Genomic DNA, 9,450 nt, shown 5'->3' with positions numbered 1-9,450 from the left:
TAATATAGAACATAGACTACAGTCAGAGATGACTGTACCCTAACCCACTAATATAGAACATAGACTACAGTCAGAGATAACTGCACCCTAACCCACTAATATAGAACATAGACTACAGTCAGAGATGACTGTACCCTAACCCACTAATATAGAACATAGACTACAGTCAGAGATAACTGTACCCTAACCCACTAATATAGAACATAGACTACAGTCAGAGATAACTGTACCCTAACCCACTAATATAGAACATAGACTACAGTCAGAGATAACTGTACCCTAACCCACTAATATAGAACATAGACTACAGTCAGAGATGACTGTACCCTAACCCACTAATATAGAACATAGACTACAGTCAGAGATGACTGTACCCTAACCCACTAATATAGAACATAGACTACAGTCAGAGATGACTGTACCCTAACCCACTAATATAGAACATAGACTACAGTCAGAGATAACTGCACCCTAACCCACTAATATAGAACATAGACTACAGTCAGAGATAACTGTACCCTAACCCACTAATATAGAACATAGACTACAGTCAGAGATAACTGTACCCTAACCCACTAATATAGAACATAGACTACAGTCAGAGATAACTGCACCCTAACCCACTAATATAGAACATAGACTACAGTCAGAGATGACTGCACCCTAACCCACTAATATAGAACATAGACTACAGTCAGAGATGGGCGAATGATTCTTTGACAGGATGTGCAGCATTTTGTTTTGCCTGAGTTAGATATGTTTATGCTTCTAATTTCTGAAATGTTGATAGGCTATTTGTTTGTCAACTTGCCTATAGTTAGATAGATGCAGCTTCTCTTCTGTCATTATATGTTGCCCTAGAAGACTAGGGTGAGTAATTATAAACTGGGTGGTTCGAACCCTGAATCCTGATTGGCTGACAGCCGTGGTATATCAGTCCGTTTACCACAGGTATGACAAAACATGTATTTTAACTGCTCTAATTCCGTTGGTAACCAGTTTATAATCGCAATAATGCACCTCAGGGGTTTGTGATATTGTGATATATGGCCAATATACCCCGGTGTATCCTGGCACTTCGCGTTGCTATGTGCCTAAGAACAGCCCTCAGCCCTTAGGTATATTGGCCATAAACCGCACCCCCTCGGGCCTTATTTCTTAAATAAACCCTTGCTCAACAGAATAATGTAATAGATAGAATGAAAGCTTCAATCCTCTTGACATGGGTAAAGTTTTCTCTGTCATCTCAGCTTCTTTTGTAGCTCCAAGATATTTAGGGACCAGGGAGAAAATGCAATAACAAAATATAAAAAATCAACATCAGTTTGACCAGTCATAAGGAAATAGAAAGCTGTGATAACAACCCAACATGTTGCTGATGAGAGTTCAGTTTGGCTTGGATGCATTTATGTGGTTGAAGTACTAGCAGCTTTTATGATGCTGATAAAGATAGTATCTTTACAGATGGTCCCTAACTACACATTGACATTCTCTTAAGATGCTGAAAGAATTAGATCATATTTCACCACTCCTGTTCCCCAGTCAAATAGTTAATTCAGAAGCAGTTCATATTAAGGCAAGGTGAGAGGTTATAGACCTACAGTCAGTGTCCAGATTTCCGTTTCAATTGAACCCTTCTGAACAGTAGGCTACAGTTCCTTTGACTTGCCCTAGCCCTGTTTGAAATCCCCACCTTGCTACTGTTGAATTTAAATTGCTACTGTTGAATTGAAATAGCTACTGTTGAATTTAAATAGCTACTGTTGAATTTAAATAGCTACTGTTGAATTGAAATAGCTACTGTTGAATTGAAATAGCTACTGTTGAATTTAAATAGCTACTGTTGAATTTAAATAGCTACTGTTGAATTTAAATAGCTACTGTTGAATTTAAATAGCTACTGTTGAATTTAAATAGCTACTGTTGAATTTAAACAGCTACTGTTGAATTTAAATAGCTACTGTTGAATTTAAATTGCTACTGTTGAATTTAAATTGCTACTGTTGAATTTAAATTGCTACTGTTGAATTTAAATAGCTACTGTTGAATTTAAATTGCTACTGTTGAATTTAAATAGCTACTGTTGAATTTAAATAGCTACTGTTGAATTTAAATAGCTACTGTTGAATTTAAATAGCTACTGTTGAATTTAAATAGCTACTGTTGAATTTAAATAGCTACTGTTGAATTTAAATAGCTACTGTTGAATTTAAACAGCTACTGTTGAATTTAAATAGCTACTGTTGAATTTAAATTGCTACTGTTGAATTTAAATAGCTACTGTTGAATTTAAATAGCTACTGTTGAATTTAAACAGCTACTGTTGAATTTAAATAGCTACTGTTGAATTTAAATAGCTACTGTTGAATTTAAATAGCTCCTCACAATCATCACACATAACGTAGCTGACACTGCTATCATCCTCTCCACTGTTCTGGCTCTCCACTGCTATCATCCTCTCCACTGTTCTGGCTCTCCACTGTTCTGGCTCTCCACTGTTCTGGCTCTCCACTGTTCTGATTCTCCACTGTTCTGGCTCTCCACTGCTATCATCCTCTCCACTGTTCTGGCTCTCCACTGTTCTGGCTCTCCACTGTTCTGGCTCTCCACTGCTATCATCCTCTCCACTGTTCTGGCTCTCCACTGTTCTGGCTCTCCACTGCTATCATCCTCTCCACTGTTCTGGCTCTCCACTGTTCTGGCTCTCCACTGCTATCATCCTCTCCACTGTTCTGGCTTTCCACTGTTCTGACTCTCCACTGTTCTGGCTCTCCACTTTTCTGACTCTCCACTGTTCTGGCTCTCCACTGTTCTGGCTCTCCACTGCTATCATCCTCTCCACTGTTCTGACTCTCCACTGTTCTGGCTCTCCACTGTTCTGACTCTCCACTGTTCTGGCTCTCCACTGTTCTGACTCTCCACTGTTCTGACTCTCCACTGTTCTGGCTCTCCACTGTTCTGACTCTCCACTGTTCTGGCTCTCCACTGTTCTGGCTCTCCACTGCTATCATCCTCTCCACTGTTCTGACTCTCCATTGCTCTGACTCTCCACTGCTATCATACTCTCCACTGTTCTGGCTCTCCACTGTTCTGACTCTCCACTGTTCTGACTCTCCACTGTTCTGACTCTCCACTGTTCTGGCTCTCCACTGTTCTGGCTCTCCACTGTTCTGACTCTCCACTGTTCTGGCTCTCCACTGTTCTGGCTCTCCACTGCTATCATCCTCTCCACTGTTCTGGCTCTCCACTGCTATCATCCTCTCCACTGTTCTGGCTCTCCACTGCTATCATCCTCTCCACTGTTCTGGCTCTCCACTGCTATCATCCTCTCCACTGTTCTGGCTCTCCACTGTTCTGGCTCTCCACTGTTCTGGCTCTCCACTGTTCTGGCTCTCCACTGTTCTGGCTCTCCACTGCTATCATCCTCTCCACTGTTCTGGCTCTCCACTGCTATCATCCTCTCCACTGTTCTGGCTCTCCACTGCTATCATCCTCTCCACTGTTCTGGCTCTCCACTGCTATCATCCTCTCCACTGTTCTGGCTCTCCACTGCTATCATCCTCTCCACTGTTCTGGCTCTCCACTGCTATCATCCTCTCCACTGTTCTGGCTCTCCACTGTTCTGGCTCTCCACTGTTCTGGCTCTCCACTGCTATCATCCTCTCCAATGTTCTGGCTCTCCACTGCTATCATCCTCTCCACTGTTCTGGCTCTCCACTGCTATCATCCTCTCCACTGTTCTGGCTCTCCACTGTTCTGGCTCTCCACTGTTCTGACTCTCCACTGTTCTGGCTCTCCACTGTTCTGGCTCTCCACTGCTATCATCCTCTCCACTGTTCTGGCTCTCCACTGTTCTGGCTCTCCACTGCTATCATCCTCTCCACTGTTCTGGCTCTCCACTGTTCTGGCTCTCCACTGCTATCATCCTCTCCACTGTTCTGGCTCTCCACTGTTCTGGCTCTCCACTGTTCTGACTCTCCACTGTTCTGGCTCTCCACTGTTCTGGCTCTCCACTGCTATCATCCTCTCCACTGTTCTGGCTCTCCACTGTTCTGGCTCTCCACTGCTATCATCCTCTCCACTGTTCTGGCTCTCCACTGTTCTGGCTCTCCACTGCTATCATCCTCTCCACTGTTCTGGCTCTCCACTGTTCTGGCTCTCCACTGTTCTGGCTCTCCACTGTTCTGGCTCTCCACTGCTATCATCCTCTCCACTGTTCTGGCTCTCCCTTCCCTTTACTTCCAACTCTCCTTTTCACAGCTTTAAAAAAAAAAATGTATTTTTATCTTATTGACTTCAACCCCATCATTGTCTTTTTTTTGCCTCTGTGGATTGAAGTTAAGTTAACTTTATCTGTTCAGCACTAAGTCTTAGGCTTTAGGCACCAATGCCAGATAACCTGAAATAAAAACCTCAATGTAGCCTATAGATTTAAATTGCACAAGAATGAAACATTTCTAGATATTTTTGCAGGTATTGTTTTCACTTTGTTCGACCTGCCCCCCCACCCTTCATCCATACAATATTTCAGAACCTTAAACCTACCCGTTATGAGTTAACCTGTGCATCACTAACACACATAAATGCAAATCATGCACACACACATCTACAAACATACACACACACACACACGGCCGACAAGCCGTCCTCCCCTCCCCAGCCTCATAGTCTCTTGGCTGGCCCTGTCCACACTCTGTTGATCTGAAGTCAATCACTCAATCAATCAAATGTATTTATAAAGCCCTTCTTACATCAGCTGATGTCACATAGTGCTGTACAGAAAACCAGCCTAAAACCGCAAAAAGCAAGCAATGCAGGTGTAGAAGCATGTCTAAGGAAACTAAATGTGAGGAAACTAAATGTGAGGAAACTAAATGTGAGGAAACTAAATGTGAGGAAACTAACACTAAAGTTATAGAAGCGAAGCAGGTGTGAAATAACACATTCGATCCCACAGCATGGTGGCTGGGGCTGACTGGAGTGATACTGGGTTGTTGTACTGGTACTGTGGATAAACTGGACAGACAGTTCCTACTGCATAGTAGTATTGGACTGTAGTTGGTGCTGCGTGGATTATATCAGTTGGTGCTGCGTGGATTATATCAGTTGGTGCTGTGTGGATTATATCAGTTGGTGCTGCGTGGATTATATCAGTTGGTGCTGCGTGGATTATATAAATTGGTGCTGCGTGGATTATATCAGTTGGTGCTGCGTGGATTATATCAGTTGGTGCTGCGTGGATCATATCAGTTGGTGCTGCGTGGATTATATCAGTTGGTGCTGCGTGGATTATATCAGTTGGTGCTGCGTGGATTATATCAGTTGGTGCTGCGTGGATTATATTAGTTGGTGCTGCGTGGATTATATCAATTGGTGCTGCGTGGATTATATCAATTGGTGCTGCGTGGATTATATCAGTTGGTGCTGGTAGGATTATATCAGTTGGTGCTGCGTGCTGCGTGGATTATCTCAGTTGGTGCTGCGTGGATTATATTAGTTGGTGCTGCGTGGATTATATCAGTTGGTGCTACGTGGATTATATCAATTGGTGCTGTGTGGATTATATCAGTTGGTGCTGCATGGATTATATCAATTGGTGCTGCGTGGATTATATCAGTTGGTGCTGCGTGGATTATATCAGTTGGTGCTGCGTGGATTATATCAGTTGGTGCTGCATGGATTATATCAATTGGTGCTGCGTGGATTATATCAGTTGGTGCTGCGTGGATTATATCAATTGGTGCTACGTGGATTATATCAATTGGTGCTGCGTGGATTATATCAATTGGTTCTGCGTGGATTATATCAATTGGTCCTGCGTGGATTATATCAATTGGTGCTGTGTGGATTATATCAGTTGGTGCTGCGTGGATTATATCAGTTGGTGCTGCGTGGATTATATCAGTTGGTGCTGCGTGGATCATATCAGTTGGTGCTGCGTGGATTATATCAATTGGTGCTGTGTGGATTATATCAGTTGGTGCTGTGTGGATTATATCAGTTGGTGCTGCGTGGATTATATCAGTTGGTGCTGCGTGGATTATATCAGTTGGTGCTACATACTTTTACACAGGGATTAGGTATAGTACTATGTTCTTGGCTTGGGCTGGGTTGTCGTTTGATACTGATAGTTTTTATTCTGTCCTATCTGTGCCATAACTGTCAGACTAGACATTACAAATCTCAATGATAGACATGCCAAAACAATGACTAGCTACATTGGTGTCAGAAGTGGGATAAGCTGTATTTTAATAGTGGTAGTGTTTCTATAGTATCTGATTCTTCATCCATACGTCACAGTTAGTAATAGATATCCCACTGATTGTCTGGTCACACCAATACAATGACCAGCTATAGTGTCCTTAATCTTCTCACCACTCCTATCTAGCCATCTATCCTGGGTCAGAGCGAGGCAGTGGGAGAATTATGTCTTCATTTTTCAGAAATCAAAGGCTGAGAGTTTAATTATTCATTGCATCTAAATAGGTCACTGCCTCTTATTATGAGTGGCAAGCAGAGGAAGTGGTACACAGAGAAGGAAAGAGAGAGAGAGAGATAGAGAGGTGGGTAGAGAGAGAGAGGCAGAGCTATATGGAGAGAGAGAGGGATAGAAAGAGAGAGGGGGTAGAGAGAGGTAGAGATATATGGAGAGAGAGGGATAGATATAAAAAAGAGAGAGGGATGAGACAGAGAGAGAGGGGGGTAGAGAGAGAAAGAGAAAGAGAGAGGGGTAAGACAGAGTGAGAGAGACAGAGAAGGAAAGATATATGGAGAGAGACAGAGAGAGAGAGAGAGAGGGTTAGGGTTGTCTTTCATACCATGTCATGTGTCTTCTCAGTCATGTTGACACTGGTCCACTACCATTGCTTTAATGTATTGTTGTTCTCATTCATATTGTTGTTGTAGTTGTTGTTAATGATAATCCCATGTCCAGTACTACTATTATTAATGCTGTTGGTCCCACCATTTATTTATATATAAATATATATATTTTAAAATATATAAAATATATATATTTTACATATTTTTCGAACTGAACTTGCCATGTCAATAAAGTCAATTGAATTGAATTGAGAGAGGGGAGAGAGAGAGAGAGAGGGGGAGACAGAGAGAGAGAGGGGAGAGGGGGGAGACAGAGAGAGAGAGAGGAGAGAGCGGTTAGAGAGAGAGGGGGAGAGAGAGATGGTGTAAAGGGAGAGAGAGAGAGTGGGGCAGAGGGGGTAGATGGAGAGAGAGAGGGGGGAGAGGGGGAGATAGAGAGAGAGAGGGAGACGGGGTAGAGAGATAGATGGGGAGAGGGGGTCGAGAGAGAGGGAGAGGGGGAGAGGAGGGAGAGAGAGAGGGGGAGATGGGGGAGAGGAGGTAGAGAGAGAGGGGGGGTAGAGAGAGAGGGGGTAGAGAGAGAGGGAAAGGGGTATAGAGCAAGGGGGTAGAGAGAGAGGGGTAGAGGGAGAGGTGTAGAGAGAGAGGGGGAGATGGGGTAGAGAGAGAGAGGGGGGGGGGTAGAGAGAGAGGGGGTAGAGAGAGAGGGAGAGGGGGAGAGGGATAGAGAGAGAGGGGTAGAGAGAGAGGGGGTAGAGAGAGAGGAGTATAGAGAGAGCGTTATCACAACAGAAGGGTTATCACAACAGAAGGGCTATCACAACAGAAGGGATAACACAACATAAGGGTTATCACAACAGAAGGGATAACACAACAGAAGGGTTATCACAACAGAAGGGTTATCACAACAGAAGGGTTATCACAACAGAAGGGCTATCACAACAGAAGGGCTATCACAACAGAAGGGCTATCACAACAGAAGGGTTATCACAACAGAAGGATTATCACAACAGAAGGATTATTACAACAGAAGGGTTATCACAACAGAAGGGCTATCACAACAGAAGGGATAACACAACAGAAGGGCTATCACAACAGAAGGGATAACACAACAGAAGGGTTATCACAACAGAAGGATCCATGAGTTGCTGCATGGGGCTTCATCCATGTAAGCTGAACAGAGGATCTACCCAGTTAGCTAACCATTTTTGGTCCCCTGAAATGTTCTTTGAAATCTCCATTTATAATTGTATTTAATATTAAACCTAACATTATGTTCTCCAGTAACATTTGACACACCAGAATATAAATTGTTGATATATAAATAGTAAGCATTACAGGAACAAGAATATCATCTTTGAGGAACAGTTGTCTACTCAACGTGTGTGAGAGCGTCCCTGCCGTTTGACAGAGGCCATAGCCATTCCTACCATTCTGGCACTAGAGGATCTACCCAGTTAGCGGCAGGGTGGCCTAGTGGTTAGAGCGTTGGACTAGTAACCGTAAGGTTGCAAGTTCAAACCCCCTTGCCGACAAGGTCGTTCTGCCCCTGAACAAGGCAGTTAACCCACTGTTCCTAGGCCGTCATTGAAAATAAGAATTTGTTCTTAACTGACTTGCCTAGTAAAATAAAATAAAAAGTGTGGCGTGTGTTCTGAATCTCCAGTATCTGTTGTTAGCCATTTATCTTATTCTTCTTATTCTAACACAAACTCCAAAGCAAATCTGGGGGAGGAAAATAAGTTTATTCAAAGAGGACACGTCATACAGGGAGGTAGATGGTCATTCTCCCCTGTCCTCAGTGAAGCGCTTTCCTGTGGTTCTCTCCTGTGGTTCTCTCCAGTGGTTCTCTCAGTGATTCTCTCCAGTGGTTCTCTCTCAGTGATTCTCTCAGTGATTCTCTCCAGTGATGCTCTTTCCTGTGATTCTCTACAGTGATGCTCTTTCCTGTGATTCTCTCCAGTGGTTCTCTGTCAGTGATTCTCTCCAGTGGTTCTCTCTCAGTGATTCTCTCCAGTGATGCTCTTTCCTGTGGTTCTCTCCAGTGGTTCTCTGTCAGTGATTCTCTCTCAGTGATTCTCTCCAGTGATTCTCTCTCAGTGATTCTCTCAGTGATTATCTCCAGTGGTTCTCTCTCAGTGATTCTCTCTCAGTGATTATTTCCAGTGGTTCTCTCTCAGTGATTCTCTCCAGTGATTCTCTCTCAGTGATTCTTTCCAGTGGTTCTCTCTCAGTGATTCTTTCCAGTGGTTCTCTCTCAGTGATTCTTTCCAGTGGTTCTCTCTCAGTGATTCTCTCCAGTGATTCTCTCTCAGTGATTCTTTCCAGTGGTTCTCTCTCAGTGATTCTTTCCAGTGGTTCTCTCTCAGTGATTCTCTCCAGTGATTCTCTCTCCGTGATTCGCTCTCCGTGATTCTCTCTCAGTGATTCTCTCTCAGTGATTAACTCTCAGTGATTCTCTCTCAGTGATTCTCTCCAGTGATTCTCTCCAGTGATTCTCTCCAGTGATTCTCTCTCAGTGATTTTCTCTCCAGAACAAAGGAACAGCATGTAGTTTTATAACCCAGCCCGAGCCTATGGTTGACCAATTTCGAATTCCTTGCAATAAAACTAGCCAATGGTCACATA

At 43.4% G+C, this 9,450-nt stretch overlaps 1 protein-coding gene across 2 annotated transcripts in view; it reads left to right on the top strand.

The window, feature by feature from the left end:
* Nucleotides 1-9,450, top strand: part of gabrb2a (gamma-aminobutyric acid type A receptor subunit beta2a) — a 107,759-nt gene that overhangs the window by 73,346 nt on the left and 24,963 nt on the right. The window lies entirely within an intron of this gene.

The sequence above is a fragment of the Oncorhynchus kisutch genome, linkage group LG15 (genome assembly GCF_002021735.2).
Source record: "Oncorhynchus kisutch isolate 150728-3 linkage group LG15, Okis_V2, whole genome shotgun sequence".
Taxonomy (NCBI): domain Eukaryota; kingdom Metazoa; phylum Chordata; class Actinopteri; order Salmoniformes; family Salmonidae; genus Oncorhynchus; species Oncorhynchus kisutch.
Note: the sequence above shows the minus strand (reverse complement) of the source record. Positions and strands in the feature narration are given on the sequence as shown.